We start from the raw sequence: 18,160 nt of genomic DNA on the forward strand, positions 1-18,160 counted from the left end.
AAATCGAAACTTTGAGATTAGCCGATAATATAGTTGAGTCTGCAGAATATCTGGAGAAACTGCTGAGCATTGGAGAAGGTGTACAAGATGAAAGAAGTATTAGTTTAGGAAATGAAGTTCTAAAGGAAGTAGGTGAATACTGTTACTTAGATAGTAACATAACTGACGATGGCAGAAGTAAGGACATCAAATGCAGACTAGCACAAGCAAGGAAGGCCTTTATTAAGAAAATAAATGAGTTTTCTTCAAACATGCATATAGTCCGGCTCTATGGCTAAATGGTTAGCGTGCAGGTTCGATTCCCGGCAGGGTCGGGAATTTTGACCATCATTGGTTAATTTCGCTGGCACGGGGGCTGGGTGTATCTGTCGTCTTCATCATCATTTCATCCCCATCACGACGCGTAGGTCGCCTACGGGGGTCAAATCCAAAGACCTGTACCTGGGGAGCCGAACTTGTCCTCGAACACTCGCGGCACTTAAAGCTATACGCCATTTCATTTCATTCACACATGAATTAGAAAGGTATTTTTGAACGATAACTAGTTCATAAAGAAAGAGAAAAGAACCTTTTGAAATGTGGTGTTACAAGAGAATTCTGAAGGTGAAATGGGTAGATCGAAAATCGAATAATAGGCACAACTTGAAACACACAAGACTTGTTCAGTTGTCTTTTTAGGGAAAATTTAAGGATGGTAGGGGCAGACAAAGATTTGAACACAGGTACTCGTAGTAGTTACGTTTAAATGAAAAGGTTACCGCAGGGTAGGGTGGCATGTGGAACTGCATCAAACGAGTCTATGGACTGATGTCGCCAAAAACAACTTATTCGCTCTACCGTTCACGTAAATAATAATTGCTGTAGACTAACATGGATATGCGTTCGATTGTAAGAGACAATATTAAAGGCATTACCCACTTCACTTTATTCCTTACCGGATTGAGTGGCTCAGACCATTGAGGCGCTGACCTTCTGACCCCAACTTAGCAGCTTCGATCCTGGCTAAGTCCGGTGTAATTTGAAGGTGTCAAAATACGTCAGACTCGTGTCGGTAGATTTACTGGCACGTAAAAGAATTCCCGCGGGACAAAATTCCGATACCTGGCGTCTCCGAAGTACGGAAGTGTAGTTAGTGGGGCGTAAATTAAATAAAATCATTATTGCTTTAAACCAAATTTGTCCCTTTATGTTATGTTACTACCGAATAAATACAATTTTGGTTTATTTCCAAACATTCCAACCCATGGCACTACAGACCTGATGGACCTTGGCCTGCCAAGCAACCGCTTTTCAGCTCGAAGAGCTGAGATGGCGTGTGGTCCACCTCAAAACCTCTACGTTATTCTCAGATTTCTAGATTGTGGCTGCTACCTCACCGTCAAATAGTTTCTCAATTAACTGTGAGCACATAGGCTGATTAGACCTCGATCCAGCCTCCAGATCCAACTGAAAACCTCCGATCTGGCCAGGAACGCAAACTGGGATCTCCAAGTGAGAGGCATTCGTGCTATTCGCACATTCAGAGTCATGACGTATATGCGTCCACAATATACTGATTTACAGTTGTCAAAGAAGGTGAAGGGTCACAGTAGGTTATCAGGCTCGGAATTTCTGCGTAGTTCGTGCCTCATTCGACTAAGGTGTTCCACGTGTGCCAAATGATCATTGCTTGATGACCTACCATTTCATTCAGAACAAGTTGTTGTATTTTCAAAATAATTACTTCCCCTTGTATTGACACTGTCTATGACTAATTGCAGGAAAGAGCGTAACTTTATTTCATGAAAGAAAGCTTCAACCATTATCTCGGCACATACTGACACTCTGGAAAGATACTGCAAATTCGATTATGAATCCCTTTCCAATATTACTAGAATGAAAACCTATTTTACAATATTTTAAAGGTTTATGAGTTATCTTAGCTAACTCACCCTGTAAGTAACACGTTGAGTAATTTTCAACAATTTCTCAAAAGCCGATAAATTTTGATCCACGCTACGTGAGGGGAAACTCTCACAGTTACTTCCATAACCTTTGTGCAAATTACAGTTTTTGAATCGTGATTATTCATGAATATCAAACTTATAGGCAAATCCTTCCTTTCAAGTAATCAAGGAAATTCTACAAATAGGTCTATTTTTTTTTACACGTTCTTTATTTTCAAGTTATATAATGAAACCGTAATGTATTATATTATTAAAATCTTAAATATAACATGAAATACTTTACAAACCTAAAAGGCTCAATTGTTTATATGAAATACGAAATAGATTCCGTAATTATTACTAACCGTGCTTTATACTGCAATTCGCATTCCTCAGTTGTAAGTATAATGTATAAATTAAATAGTTTATCCTCACTGTACAAATTTTGGTTTTGTTACGTGGTATATATTCCTTGTTTAATTGTTTAAAATATTTCTTTGTGGATATGTGCACGTTTTAATCCTTCATACCTTAAATACTTCAGGAAAATTTTAATATTTGTCTTAATATATTATTTGATTATGCTTCTAAATCAAAATTCTTTTTACAAGCACGGTTTTCTTTTATTTTTCCTTCCATGATCTTGATAATTTATGTTTTATTCGTAATAATTTATTATAATGGCTTATAACGTGTGTGTAGTATAATACAGGAAGGAATCCCCCACCAACCCCATGGCACTACAGCCTTTGAAGGGCCTTGGCCTACCAAGCGACTACTGCTCAGCCCGTAGGCCTTCAGATTACGAGGTGCTATGTGGTCAGCACGATGAATCCTCTCGGCCGTTATTCTTGGCTTTCTTCCCGGGGCTTGCCATATTACCGTCAGATAGCTCCTCAATTCTAATCACGTAGGCTGAGTGGACCTCGAACCAGCCCTCAGGTAAAAATACCTAACCTGGCCGGAAATCGAATCCGGAGCCTTCAGGTAAGAGGCACGCACGCTACCCCTACACCACGGGGCTGGCATAATACAGTAAAGACAGCGAAGAAATTCGCTGAAATCACATCAGTCGTATGAAAACTTAAGTAACATATTTTGTACATTTAAAATCAAGCAACATTTAAAACAAAAGGAGTTCATAACCCCGAACGAAAGCTTGAAGAACACACTTTCTTGTGATAAGGTCTTTCACCATAGCAATAAGTTATCAGTAAAGCACAAAATGCTATCCTCCGCCTTCTGGTTATGATTGGAGGAGTGAATACAGTACTGGAGAAGCTCACATTCACTGTCACTAACGTCTTCGTGCTATAGATATAACTTCAGACATAGTCTACTGTTTGGTTACTAAATACGAATAACATTAATTAATGAAACGTCAATAACTTTCCACAACTTGTCATATTTTTCTGTTTGGGATGTTTAACATACCCCACGTGTTCAGCCATTATGTTTTACTAAATGGTCCCACCTTCCCGCTTCCAGACCCAATTGTATCCAAGCGACGTGCACAAACTGTTCGCTCATTTTTCTGCTTAGTACAATTGATCATCATCATCTGTTTACCCTCCAGGTTCGGTTTTTCACTCGGACTTAGCGAGGGATCCCACCTCTACCGCCTCAAGGGCAGTGTCCTGGAGCTTCAGACTCTTGGTCGGGGGATACAACTGGGGAGTGTGACCAGTACCTCGCCCAGGCGGCCTCACCTGCTATGCTGAACAGGGGCCTTGTGGAGGGATGGGAAGATTGGAAGGGATAGGCAAGGAAGAGGGAAGGAAGCGGCCGTGGCCTTAAGTGAGGTACCATCCCGGCATTCGCCTGGAGGAGAAGTGGGAAACTACGGAAAACCACTTCCAGGATGGCTGAGGTGGGAATCGAACCCACCTCTACTCAGTTGACCTCCCGAGGCTGAGTGGACCCCGTTCCAGCCCTCGTACAACTTTTCAAATTTCGTGGCAGAGCCGGGAATCGAACCCGGGCCTCCGGGGGTGGCAGCTAATCACGCTAACCACTACACCACAGAGGCGGCTTAGTACAATTGATAAGACTTATTTTCAGTATTTATACTTAATAATACGTTAAGTGTAGTTTTTTTTACATAATGCAGCCAAGATTTGTCCGTAGGTAAGCCACCACGTGACGAACTACATTTTCAGTGTCATCCAATGAGCGTATAACGTGATGTACATTCGTACACACTTGTTTGCTTCCATTAGGACATATTCTGGAAGTCGTATGCAGACGACAATGTGTTATGTATATTCCCCCAGCAAGAACTGAATTATGGACGTTAGTTTTACAGTGTTTTATGACATTACAAAATATGGTTCAGTAATGTTATGAAATATGTTAAAAAATCAGTAATCATTCATTTTACGCCTTGTATTATTAGTAGTATAATATCAACACACGTCCTTATGGACAATTTTATTGAGAGTATCCGCCCTGAAGTGCTGTAGAATTGATGTTACCTCATTGCAGGATAAGTTATGAGTGTGAAATACTTTACTTCAGTATCATGAATATATTAAAATAATGAATAATTGTTCAATATTAGTAAAGTATTCCTCAGATTATGTTGTATATACAAGATTGGTAAATCTTTCTACAATTACATTAAGCCGTAAATAAGTTGTAGGAATCTTCCAAAGATTGGTAGTTCTTTTTGGAAATAATGTTTATGGTACTTGGTTCGATTTAACGTGAAACCATCCAATTGAATATTCACTATAACTTTATTCTCAAATTTAGTACAAAGATGTATACGTCAAAGATTTTTACTTATTGAAATAAGAGCTCAAATGAATACTACTACGCATCATGGATACAAAAGAAGACAATTTAAACCACTTTGGCCTCTTTCCAATAAAAATGAAATAGCGTATGGCTTTTAGTGCCGGGAATGTCCGAGGAGAAGTTCGGCTCGCCAGATGCAAGTCCTTTGATTTGACTTCCGTTGGCGACCTGCGCGCCGTGGTGATAATGATGATGATAATGATGAAGACGAAAAAATACACCCAGACCCCTTGCCAGCGGAATTAACCAATTCTGTTTACAAGACACTGCCGGGAATCAAATCTGGGACCGCTGTGGCCAAAGGCCAGCACGCTAACCATTTAGCCATGGAGCCGGACATCTTTCCAGCATTGATGAGTGTTACCTGAGTACTGAGAATGGGCACTGAACAATACCACAGGCATGTTTTATTCAGAAGTTGTAACCTACAGAATTATGAAGACAACAATGAATATTTGAAGTCTGAAGAAGTTATATTGACCTCCATATGCAGCAGAGCCCACCAATCTACATCAAAACAGATAACTTACCACCTACACGCCTAAAATTAAATCATACAATTTGCAATCTGGAGGATGTGACACATCCAACAGACTTCTCTTTTGAGGAATCATGGAAGAAATATTGCTTATCTGCTTGGTTCAGACAGATACTACCCAAAGATCCGGAACCTCTGCCTGGAAAGGAGATCCGAAAGAATAAAATCGTATCCGAACTGGCATAGGGAGATGTAAAACTGAGTTCCATAAGTGGGGAATCCCTGACCCGGACGCCCAAGACCGTGAATGTGGAGCTGCTAAACATAGCTTAACATTCCACAATGGTAAAGACGTTTTCTTTAGAATTCGCTATACGTCGCACTGACACAGAAAGGCCTTATGTTGACGATGGGATAGGAAAGACACAGGGATTGAAAGTAAGCGGCCGTACACTAAATTAAGATACAACCCCAGTATTTTCCTTGTGTGAAAATGGGAAACCACGGAAAAGTTTCAGGTCTGCCGACAGTGGGACTCGAACTCACTACCTCCCGAATACTGGATACTGGTCACATTTAAGTGACTGCAGCTATCAAGCTTGGTCTATGTTTAAGATAAACTGTAGTTTTGTACATAATGCATTCAAAATGTTAGATGCTAGAATCAGTGCCCATAGCAACTCGTTATGAATATTCGTCATAAACTTCGAACTATAGACAAAATACCAAGATCAAGGCATCTGTACTCGTTAATATAGCCTAATAAAGAATGCAACATTCACTGTCAATTAATTTGGAAAATTCAGGTTTTTCTAGAGAAGCGAGCAACACAGCTTAACTCTTAAATGCATATGTGTAAAGGAGAATTTACTTGCTTGTTATATCTAATTCAATATTTTCAAGTACGCATTTACTTCTACCCTGTATACGAACTCGCTAGGGGTCGCTAATGTATTTTAAATGAACAAACTTTTGTTTTATGATTTTTGTTACTAATCAGTTGGAGTGGAGTTAAGGTAAAACAAATAAAATATTGTTTATCTTAGAGCATTCGTGAGCAAGGACATCCCTAAGATTAAAGTGTGGCAGGAATTAGAGTAATTGTACAACTTCTCATATACCGGTACGAAAAACATTCAAAACTCTCTACATTTTGACTGATCCAAATAAATCCTACCCGGCGAACCACGTGACCTTGCCGCGGTGAGGAGGCGTGCGTGCCCCAATGAAACAAATAGCTGAGCCGCAGATGCAACTATATCGAATGTTTAGTCGAGAGATCAGACTAACGAATGGTTCATCGAAAGAGACGTAATGGCCTTTCGGAAGTTGCAAGGGCAGCAGTCTGGATGTTTAACTGATATGGCCTTGTAATAATACTCAACATGGCTTAGCTGTTTTGATACTGCCGTAAATGACTCCGGAGGTCATACAACTCTGTATGAATGATGTACTGATGATGGCTTCCTCCCAAGTAAACTATTCCGGAGGTAAAATAGTTCCCTATTCGGATCTCTGGGTGGGAACAACATGAGAGGAGACAGTCATAAGGAAGATGCAGCAGTTACATAGAAATGTAAAGGTTAACACAGGATAAGGTGGAGTGGAGAGCTGCGTCGAACCAGTCTATGGACTGATAACTCAAACAACAGCAGCAATCAAATATACATAAATATATTTATTTTGTCAATTAATGTTTTAAATATGTTCTGATAATAATGTATTTCATTTGGAATGAAATGTCATCATATTTAAATTAAATAACAAATTGCACATTTAAGCGTTTACATTCACTTAGTGAACATCATGTTTCCAGATCGACGTCTCAATATATTATCCCTTAAATTAATCACGAAATTATAAGCTATTTGGTAGGACAAAAAGCTACAAAAATAAAAATGTGTCAAATTTGGAAATGGAAATCGCATTAAGAAGTACACGATTTAATTGTAAAATTTTACAAGGATTCTGTCAATGTAATTAAAAATTACAAATTTCAAAATACACATTGCGAGTTTTTTATGTTTAGTGTATGAAATTCAGTTTCTCACAACTATAACGGAAATGTATATAGAATCTACCGGTGCTGGTGGCACAAAGATAGAGTTTCATTTCAGAGTTGAATATCATAATATTTACATTCGCTAACTTTTCTAGTACGTCAACTCACCTTCTACGAAAATTGAGTTGTCTAATATCAAGCAACAGGTAAATTATTAATCCGAAACGTAGAAAAATCGAGATAAAATAGCAGAATGAATGAATAGGTTTCTTAACTACAATGAAGGTTAAATTTCAGCGAAGTTACAGATACTAATTTACTTAACTTAAGTGCATTATGATTTATGTTAAACAGATTTTATTTACAAATCTTTTTTCTATTTAATTCAAGAAATTCTTTTATGAATTATTTGCAGCTAATTGAAATATTACACTATTTTTATGTGGGTTTTAAGTATAAAATATTTACAAACAACCTTTCCAGAATTTCTACATTGAAAGTTTTTGTGGCTTCCCATAAGCGCACTAGTGCAATGGTATACTAAATCGATAAATTCTAACTACGTGCAAGATACTTCGAGTATGCTGGTTCCTTCCAGAGGAGTGGTTACAAAAACAATGAAGTAATACTACTAATAAAGCTATAAATAATAAGATTCTTGATACTATACCTGGATAATGTAGAACCGGCTTGTACAGATAATACTTTGAAAACAGGAAATATGCATATTATAGAGTTAAGGTAGATGAGAACAAAAGCGATCGTATCTGAATGATCAATACCACAACAATTATAAATATGGAACACAACATTTATTTCACATTTACCTAAGTTTTTCCATGTGTACTGCTGATTTTATATTATTTATAGGAACTTCCATTAAGGGCAAGGTGAACATTATGTCCACTATGAATCAAAAGTATGTATATTCTGAAATTATGTGCCTGGATTGTTATCGAGAATAAGACTTCAACATCCTCTTCAAGATACTGATGGCTGTACATATCATCACGAAATATTCAGAGGTTACAAAATTATCAAAATTACACACCCTACCAGTCCCGTGTCCAAAGTAACATGTCGTTGCATTTCTGAAAATCACTATGTGAATTAGTTCATCTTATAACTTTTACCGGTAACGATCCATCGTGTAAGATTCAATATTGTATGATGATTTTCAAAAATTCTCGTTCTTAATCAGAACTGTATTGAGACTCAGTATTACTCCAGCAACATAAACACATAGCGGTTTTCGCAGGCGTAACGACGATATGATCAAAGGGACACGGGTTTCTTGATTGTACTGTGCAAGGGATATAACGAACGAGTTGCACGAGCATTGTCGGAGATAGATCTTCCAGTTGCTACATGAATAAGAGTAGAGCAAAGAATACGTTACTACGTTGTTATCTCATGCTAACAACGTTCAACATAACTCGGGGGCATAGCTTAGCACTGCAAGCTATTCGCAGGTTCAAAACAGCATGTTTGTTTGAGACTACGGTGGACAATATCTGATTTCAAATTTTTCCAGTGTTGCACTCTTGATAATTGCATTTTTTAAACTAACATTGTAATTCTCACTCCGTATTCAATTTACTCCCGACTTCACTGAGATTTAATTATCGATCTGTTTTTCATTCATCAACGTACTTAAAATCGTTTGTAACGTGTGTGTTAATGGCAAGTGGTACTTCACGGTGTCGAGACATGCACACCAAAATGTCTTCATTAAGCCGACTTCAAGCCTTTGAAATATGGATGTGCCGTAGAATGTTCGTGATCCTATAGGTAGACCACCCTACCAGAAAAATGCACCCATATTGCTGGGAAATTATTTGATGTCGCAAAATCCCAAACACAGGTCAGCAGCCCGTTTTGGTCATATCACCAGAAATGACAACTACAACCGTATACATCTCATGATACAATCTGTGACAATAAAGTTTTGCTGAATGAAGTCATAACGGTCAATCCTTGAACACTGGCGGCACACAATGCTGCACCTGAGTAGCAGCAGGTTTTGACCACCTGCTCCCAACGTTGTTCAGTTGAGCATCGTGTGTGTGCCGTGTAAGATCTGGTTGACACAGTGCGATTTTAGTGCGTTGGTTCTGAACTGCGAACAGGAACATTAATGACCAAACGATCAATGTACAGTTTTGTTTTAAGCGTGGCAAGACACCGAAAGAAACGCATGCGATGCTGGTACGTGTTCATGAAGATCACTGTCCTTGAAGTGTGTGTACGAGTGGTTCGCCCGTTAACATGGAGGTCGGGAAAGTGTTCCTGACATCCCCCGTAGCGTAAGACCATCAGTGACGAAAACATTGAGAAGTTGAGGACATTAATCACGAACGATAGGCGATTAACTGTGCGCATGATAGCGGATGAACTGGAGATTAACCGTGAATCCGTGCGGCAAACCGTTACCCAGAAGTTTGGGAAGAGGAAAAGTGTTCTCTTCTTGTACCACATCACTTGACTGACGATCAGAAGCAGGCACGTTTAGAGGCTTCACAGGATTTTGTCGAAACGGCGGATGCGACACCAAATTTCTTGAACTGTATTGTCACTGAGGATGAAACCTGGTGTCTCAGGTATGACCCTGAAACGAAACGGCAAAGCATGGAATGACGTTCTCCGGGATCCGCGCGTCGGAAAATGCTCAAAGGCGAAAAGTTACACATCAAAACGATGCTCATCACCTTTACCGATAGTCAAGGCGTTTTCCAAAAGGAATTTCTACCTGAGGGAACGACGTTGAATGCAGCACGGTACATTGAAATTTTGACCCGTTTCATAAAACGCCTAAGGCAGGGTACGACCCAAGTACCCACAACAAGTTTCATGGATTTTTGTCCATGACAACACTAGCCAACACACAGTCAATATCGTCAAACTGTTCATGGCAAAAAAGGGAGTGGTGCAACTTGAACATCCCCTATACTCACCAGATCTCAGTCCTACAGACTTCTATTCCCGCGACTTTGAAAGGAAATAACTTTGACATCCAACGAAACGTGACGATGCTTTTGAACACCATTCCAAAGTTTGCCTTCTTGCAAAGTTTCCAGAGCATATATCGCCGATCTCAGCATTGCATAGTTATGGGAGGGGACTACTTAGGAGGAGAGTAAGGTCACTGTCGTGCATTGTTCATCTATGTTGATTGTACAGGACTATTCACCAAACTTTTTTGTCACAGGCTGTATAAGTAAGGTAGAAGTGAGATGTGGACATGGGCTAAGAGGGGATCCCGCAGAGTAGCATTATTGGAACTTTTATTTCTTATATATTTCAATGATATATGTAAAGTAGTAGAATAACATATAAGGATATTTGTGGATGATATCACGCTGTATAGAGTAGTAAAGGAGCCTCCGTGGCTCAGACGGCAGCGCGTCGGCCTCTCACCGCTGGATACCGTGGTTCAAATCCCGGTCACCCCATGTGAGATTTGTGCTGGACAAAGCGGAGGCGGGACAGGTTTTCTCCGGGTACTCTGGTTTTCCCTGTCATATTTCATTCCAGCAACACTCTCCATTATCATTTCATAGCATTTATCACTCACTAGTAAATCACCTTGGGAGTGGCGACCCCACTGTAATAACAGCCTATATATCGTCACTGCCGGGGAAAAACATCCTATGTGAAATATCTTAGTTTAGAACTTTGGTCGGTAAGGTTCTGTCATCTAAGGGGCAATATTGTGTGAATGTTGTCAAGGCATTCTCGCTCTTCGTAACGTATGTGCTGCGGGTCAGTATATCTCCAAAAATATTATCACATAGGAGGTTTTGTCCCGGCAACGACGATATGTTTCATTCATTACATCCCTAACCCGGTCAATGACTGGAAAACAGGTTGTAGGTTTTTTTTCATGGAGTAGTAGGTTAAATCAGTTACAGGATTGTGAGCGACCTCGATAATGTTTTTAGACGTACGGCACGATATTCAGTAGTATGGTGGTTAACAGCAAGAAAAGCCAGGTTGTACGATTCACAACAAAAGAGTAGTGCGACAAAAATGTTTCAAACTTTGGGAATGGGAGAATTGGGAGTAAGTAGGCGAGCTACTGCACTGTCAGTTGAAAAATGGCATAGAATGGCATTAGTTGATTAATAAATCCGAGCGGAGGTAGAATTAGGAAATATAAAGTTGAAATTCAGAAAATAAATGGGGACAAATATTCATTTATATGTCGAATAATAAGAGATTGGAATAACTTATCAAAGGAAAACATTTAAGAAAAGGCTAGGTAAGCAGTTGATAGGAAATCTGCCATATGGGCGACAGCAAATCATTGTTGACTGAGATTATTCTAACCGCGGAAGATCTTGATCTAGAAGGCTGTGGTTTGGCTCGTTTTATGCTTCCAGATGTTGACTATTCTGTCTCGCTCTGCAGCTGCCTACTGTTGTTTATAAACAGATAATTTGCGTCAAATTTATATTTTGAATTTACCATATAATCATACCTTCATATTATCTAACCTAACGTATTTATATCTAATCTCACCGGGCGAGTTGGCCGTGCGTTTAGGGGCGCGCAGCTGTGTGCTCGCATCCGGGAGATCGTGGATTCGAACCCCACTGTCGGCAGCCCTGAAGATGATTTTCAGTGGTTTCCCATTTTCACACCTTAATTAAGGTCAAGACCGCTTCCTTCCCATCCCTAGGCCTTTTCGGTCCCATCATCGCCATAATACCTATATGTGTCGGTGCGACTTAAAGCAAATAGTAACCAAAAATAATCGAATCTAATTTTATCTAACCTAATGTGACATATTATTATGGGATAGGGCTTAAAGTAAATCCTTACATATTATTATCTTAGATTTAGACAGTATAATGTCTAAGTGTGTTTTCAGTCATTGGAAGTCGCAAATTCTTTAAAAAATGTTCTTATCATTGTGCTGAAATAAAAGCATCATACCCTCCGAGACACAATGTTTTAGACGCCTCATAGTGTAGTAAGGAGGTGAATTCTGAAGGCCGGATGTTCTAACTAACGTTTTATTTACAAAATTGAATGGAATATTGGATTTGGGCACAGAATATGAAAATTCAGGAGGAAAAGAAAATCGCGATTTTCAACCTGTAAAATTATTATTTTGCAGAGGAACTTTTCCGCATATTTCACTCTTCTCTTTTCTGAACTATCCACTTTTAAATTGAGCAGAACCTCCTTTTGCGAAGACGTAAGTGGACAGATCGATTCATCCTTCTCTTCTAAATAATTCAGGAACTCCAGTCGCACTCTTTGTATGTAGGAACGCTCGCGTATTCTGTCTCCTTTCTGACAAGAAGTTTTGTACAAATTAAAAGGTGTCCAGGCTTGCAAAGGACCTAGCATTTTATCAGAGTTTTCGAAGTTCTTTAGCAGCGACCATCTTTCGTGTATAAGGAGTGAAAGGACTGTCTATGTCATGTCTAATAATAGTCCCAGGTTCTGTTATGGGTCTCACGTCATCACACCCAAATGTACTGAACATAATGGTGGTATTTTTTGTTTTATTGACTTTTAGGTGTTATGAGAAGAACTTCACTCTATATAAAACGAACCCTAAACAATGTTACCGATATGTTTGGAGACGCAAAGATGGAGTATTTCACAAACTCAGACCGGTATCTGACGACGCTTCGGTGAAGAAAGCCTAGGTATTGGTAAGGGAGCGGAATTTAAGGCACAGCACTTAGAAAATGGTGGAAACACGCAGGATTTTGAAATAAAGTTGGATTACATCAGGCATCAGCACTGAGTTCATGCTTATTCTTCATAATTTTGGATGCGCTCACTGAGAATGTGAGAGAGGAGGCTCGCTAGGAATTGCTCTTCGCAGACGATTTGGTCGCTCTAGTGAACACAATCGGAGACTTTCAGCAGGGAGAGTTGAAAAGGCAAGAGACACTTGAAAGGGTGGAACTGACAGTGAATGCAGAGAGGACACAATTGATGGGAACCAACTGACAAGGTATGGAAATGATACAAATTTTCAGATGAAAGATCAAACATACAAAACTAGTAGAATGTTATATAGAATCTGTGGCAGTTGAGGATGGTCGATGTGAAAAGAATGTTAACAGAGAAAATCAAAGCACGCTTGAATAAATGGAGAGAAGTTTTCGATAAGAAAATGCCTCTGAAACTAAGTTGGAAGTGTCTACAATGCTGATAACATCAGTACTGTTATATGGAGCAGAAACGTTGTCAAACAGGAAAGGAGAACAGCATATGCTAGCAAGAAAAGAATTGAGAATTTAGAAATGATACTTAGAAATGAAGATATTCGACGAAGAGCTGCTGGAATGCCATCACGTAAACGATGAAGAAACTTCGATTGAAGTGATATATGTGTAAGTACAGTACCGCCATAATAATTTTGACATTGATATTTTCCACCATAGATATCGTAAATAAACCCTTGATTTCAGCAAAGAACAGGAATAACCCTGAATCTTTTCTCGCTGAGATATGTTTTAACAAGCTTGGGGGTACGTTTAGGATAATGGTCATGCTGGGTTTTGTTTAGCATACGGTAACATGTAATACTACAGTGTAATTATTATGTTTCTATGAATGTGATGGTTTGGTTGGGTATAGAAATGGTAAAATTATTTGTGATGCACAAGTGCAGGCATTATGTTAATAAATAATTTAATCGGTTGTCAACGAATATGGTACCTGGACAAACAAGAAATATAAATATTACTGTGGAGCGATGAGAGTAACTTCAATATGTTCAACTTGGATGGAAATTCCTTTGTCAGACGTCCAGTTAACATTCGTAATATGCACGGTAACAACAAACTCACAGTGAAAAATGGTGGTCATATAAAGCCTTGGGGCTGCTTTTCTAGCACTGGACTTGGTCCACTGGTAAAAGTTGAAGGCATCGTTGAACAATATGTATATGGCGGGATCATTGAACAACATATGTTAAAACAAAACATGCGTCGTGGGTGGTTATATCAGCATGACCGTGATCCTAAACGTACCTCCAAGTTTGTCAAAACATGTCTCAGCAAGAAAAGAGTCAGGGATATTGATTGGCCAAGTCAAGTCCCTGACCTAAATCCAATTGAACAACAATGGGAGGAACTCAATTTGCGCCTTAAACGAAAAATATACACAAACAAAGAGGCATATTTCGAAGCCTTAAAATGAAAAATGGTCAAAATTCCTGCCTCATGCCTTGAGAAATAAATATGTGCAATCAATGCCAACTCGATGCGCATCAGTTGTACAATCAAATGGATAGCTGACTCAATACTCGATGATACGAAATACGTATGAAATTTGGAATGGATTTCTGGTTGACTTGACTTGGCCAATCAATAACCCTGAATCGTTTCTCGCTGAGATATGTTTTGACAAGCTTGGGGGTACGTTTAGGATAATGGTCATGCTGGGTTTTGTTTAGCATACGGTAAGATGTAATACTACAGTGTAATTATTATGTTTCTATGAATGTGATGGTTTGGTTGGGTATAGAAATGTTAAAATTATTTGTGATGCACAAGTGCAGGCATTATGTTAATAAATAATTTAATCGGTTGTCAAGGTACCTATGGGAGGTACTTTATGATTTTAAGAAGGGAGAAACAGATCCCTGAGAGAGAGAATGGTATATATCAGTGAAAGGTAAGATATAAAGATGAATACAGAAGAGAATGTAGAGGTACATGGTTGTGGATGACCTAAGGGATGAGGATATGAGCGACATACATACAGTGGACGGAAGAAACCCATTGCTGCTGCCCACCCTTGAACTCGGATAAGGTGAAGAAGAATAAGATTAAGAAGAAGACAACTTCAGGTATGCTGTCGGTGTGGCTGGACACCTTGATTTCCCGAATGCGAGATTAAAAGTAGACGACCCTCAGTGAATGCGCCTGGACCGTTATAGGTTTAAGGCCAGATGATCTCAATGACATCTCACTTAAACCGTCTGCGGAATTGCGTGGCTATTGCAGACAACTCCTAAATTATATGCATAAAGTTTCGCTGTTCCAAAATGGGTCCGAGACCCGAAGCTGCCTTTAGGATCGTGAAATATTACCTCTTATGTACAAGAGCATTATATTTTTTACCGCGCGAGTTGGACGTGCGGTTAGGGGCGCGCAGCTGTGAGCTTTCATCCCGGAGATCGTGGGTTCGGACCTCAATGTCAGTAGCTCTGAAGATGGTTTTTCGTTGTTTCCCATTTTCACACCAGGCAAATGCTGGGGATGTACCATAATTAACGCCATGGCTGCTTTCTTCCCACTCCTAACCCTCTCCTATCCCATCGTTGTTATACGACCTGTCCGTATCGTTGCGACGTAAAGAATTGTAAAAAAAGATATTTATTTTGTATTATTTCAGGAGAACCGTGTGCATTTGTACGGATACTTTACGAAAATGGAGTCTCTAGTTGGGCGTAGGCTACGCCTACTCCTAGACACTGTGTAAGGTTCATGTCTTGCGAGAAAATGCGTTTCTGTAAACTCCTACAAATGTACGTCGCCAGTCGTGCGTAGCCTTCTATGTCTTGTTAAACAGCAATGGAATATTTGCAACATTGTACGTGAAACTGATATCATGTCGACCGGAGGTGCCCAGAATTCTAAGTCCAATTAGGAAGGTGCTGTTAATGATACAAATAGAGTTGGAAAAATGTAAAAGCAATCTCACAGGTAGAGTTTAATATTTAAAAATATTAACTTATTTTAGCAAGCAACTGCGAATTGCATTTATATACTAATTTAATGTGTTAAACTATAACTCCAGAAAATCACACCTTTTCTCGATGTCTGTGTTACATTAAAGAAATCAACTAGTAATGACCTATTAACCGTATTTATATGAACTGATGTAGAAGTATTGAAGCATACCTTCTAATATACGTACGACACTGAAGGTCCCAATTATGTTGCATTCGTGAAGGAAAATTTTGTGCTTGTAAACTTTGGCTTAAGTTCACAACATTCCTCCGAGATTAAATTGCAGTAATTGCAGAACAACTCTGGGAGTTTACATTACAACTGATACGGTCTAGCAGTTACAATAGTCTTTTATTGCGAATTTATAAAGTTCCTATGAATTTACCAATACCACCTAAAGATATGATCCATACCATAACAACACAACAAATCGCAAGGACACGTGGACACCAACGAACTACGCGGAGAATGACGTTCATAGAGGGTCGAAGGTGAAATAATCTAACTCCTGAAATGAAAATGGACAAAACTTTCTGTAGAAATAGCGATAAGTAACCCTGACGACGTATAGGGATAGATTGAATAGAATATGGATAGATAGACGGATGGATTCCATACTTTGTGTTAAAGTGTTGGTGTGTAAATTGCACAGTAATTTAAAGAAACATTTATTGCATGGGAAAGAACGTTGTGGAATCTTCAAAACATATAGTTTTAATGCCACCAGAATTTTTTCTACAATTTGTTTTACGTCGTGCCGACAGAGATAAGTCTTATGGTGATGATGCGATGGGAAAGGCCTAGGAGTGGGAAGGAAGCGGCCATGGGTTTAATTATGGTACAGACCCGCATCTGCCTGGTGCGAAAATGGGAAACCACGGAAAACCATCTCAGGGTTGCCGACAGTGGGGTTCGAACCCACTATCTCCCGAATACTGGATACTGGCCGCACTTAAGCGACTGCAGCTATCGAGCACGGTACCACCAGGATGTTGAAATTGGAGCTATCAGAAAGCAAATCAGCAGCGGATTTGAAGGCTGGTATATTTTAGAACATGGTATGACTCGGATAATTCACGAGTGCCCAAACACTCTCTCACTTATTTTTGACGCCTCCTTTACAAAAATGAAGCCTATTGAGGCACTCACAACTCAGTCCTCACCAGATCATGACTCCAATGGGCCTAAGAAACTCTCTCACTAGCTTCTCAAAAACTTGCCGCATATATCCGTGGTGGACTAAAAGTCGTCTAAAGGGGCAGTACCTAATGGTTCATGTTGGGAATGTGATTTAGTGGCTATGGGAACTCTAGGTGAGCCTGAAATTGCTTACACATAATTGTAACAGGCTCCTAACTTTTATCCGTGCTATCAAAGCTCCCTTGATAATCACTTATTTTCTTCCGAGCCGGACAGTTTAGGTTCTCGTGAGCCTAGGCTATAGTCCCTGCCATGTATGCGAGTACACTAAGGGTACAACCTTATTCCTTCTCCCCCGTTAATACTAAAGGTAGTGATTTTGAGTTATTTTCTAACTGTTGGATTCGATTCAGTGTTGCTAACAATGCAGTTTAGGGGTCCTTCTTGCCGATACGACGTCTTACAGTTTGTTAGTCTATGGCAGGGCCTCTCAAACGGCCGAAAGCTTACACGTGCAAACAGCGGCGCAGAGTTCCTGTGCACAGTGCATTGGTCCCGCTAGGCTCGGCTCGGACCATTGCTTCGTCTCTGAGCTACTCGGCTAAGCTCGGCTCAACTCGGCTCGGATTTGGAGCGCTACGGAGCAAGTGGGGAACAGGGAGTTAGGCGGAGCGAGCGGGACAGGCGTGGGAAAGGGAGAGACAGCGCTATTACTCTAAATCGAGGAGTTGGGGTCTGCACTGTGGTCAACCAAGCGAAGTTTTCTTTTGTACCATGCACAGTGCATGCACCAGGCGCATGCACCCTGAGAGGCCCTGGTCTATGCAGTCATTATTTTTGTCGTGGCTTGTGATATTATACGCAATGCCACTGCCTTATTGCAAAAATCACTAGCGGGTATAAGTAAAGCATATTTTCCTTTTCTGTAGGATTGTAAATCTGTTTGTGTAATACCAAGTAAGACGAATTGTGACATGTTCAAATAGTGCATTTAATAACGTAGTAGGTGTTAAATGACGAACGCAGCATTTTATTAATACGGTCATATTTTGTCCAATTCGTATGTACAGAATTCAGTTGCGATGCATAGGAAGGAGGAAGAAAGTGA

This window comes from Anabrus simplex, chromosome 6 (assembly GCF_040414725.1).
Source record: "Anabrus simplex isolate iqAnaSimp1 chromosome 6, ASM4041472v1, whole genome shotgun sequence".
In the NCBI taxonomy this organism is placed as follows: domain Eukaryota; kingdom Metazoa; phylum Arthropoda; class Insecta; order Orthoptera; family Tettigoniidae; genus Anabrus; species Anabrus simplex.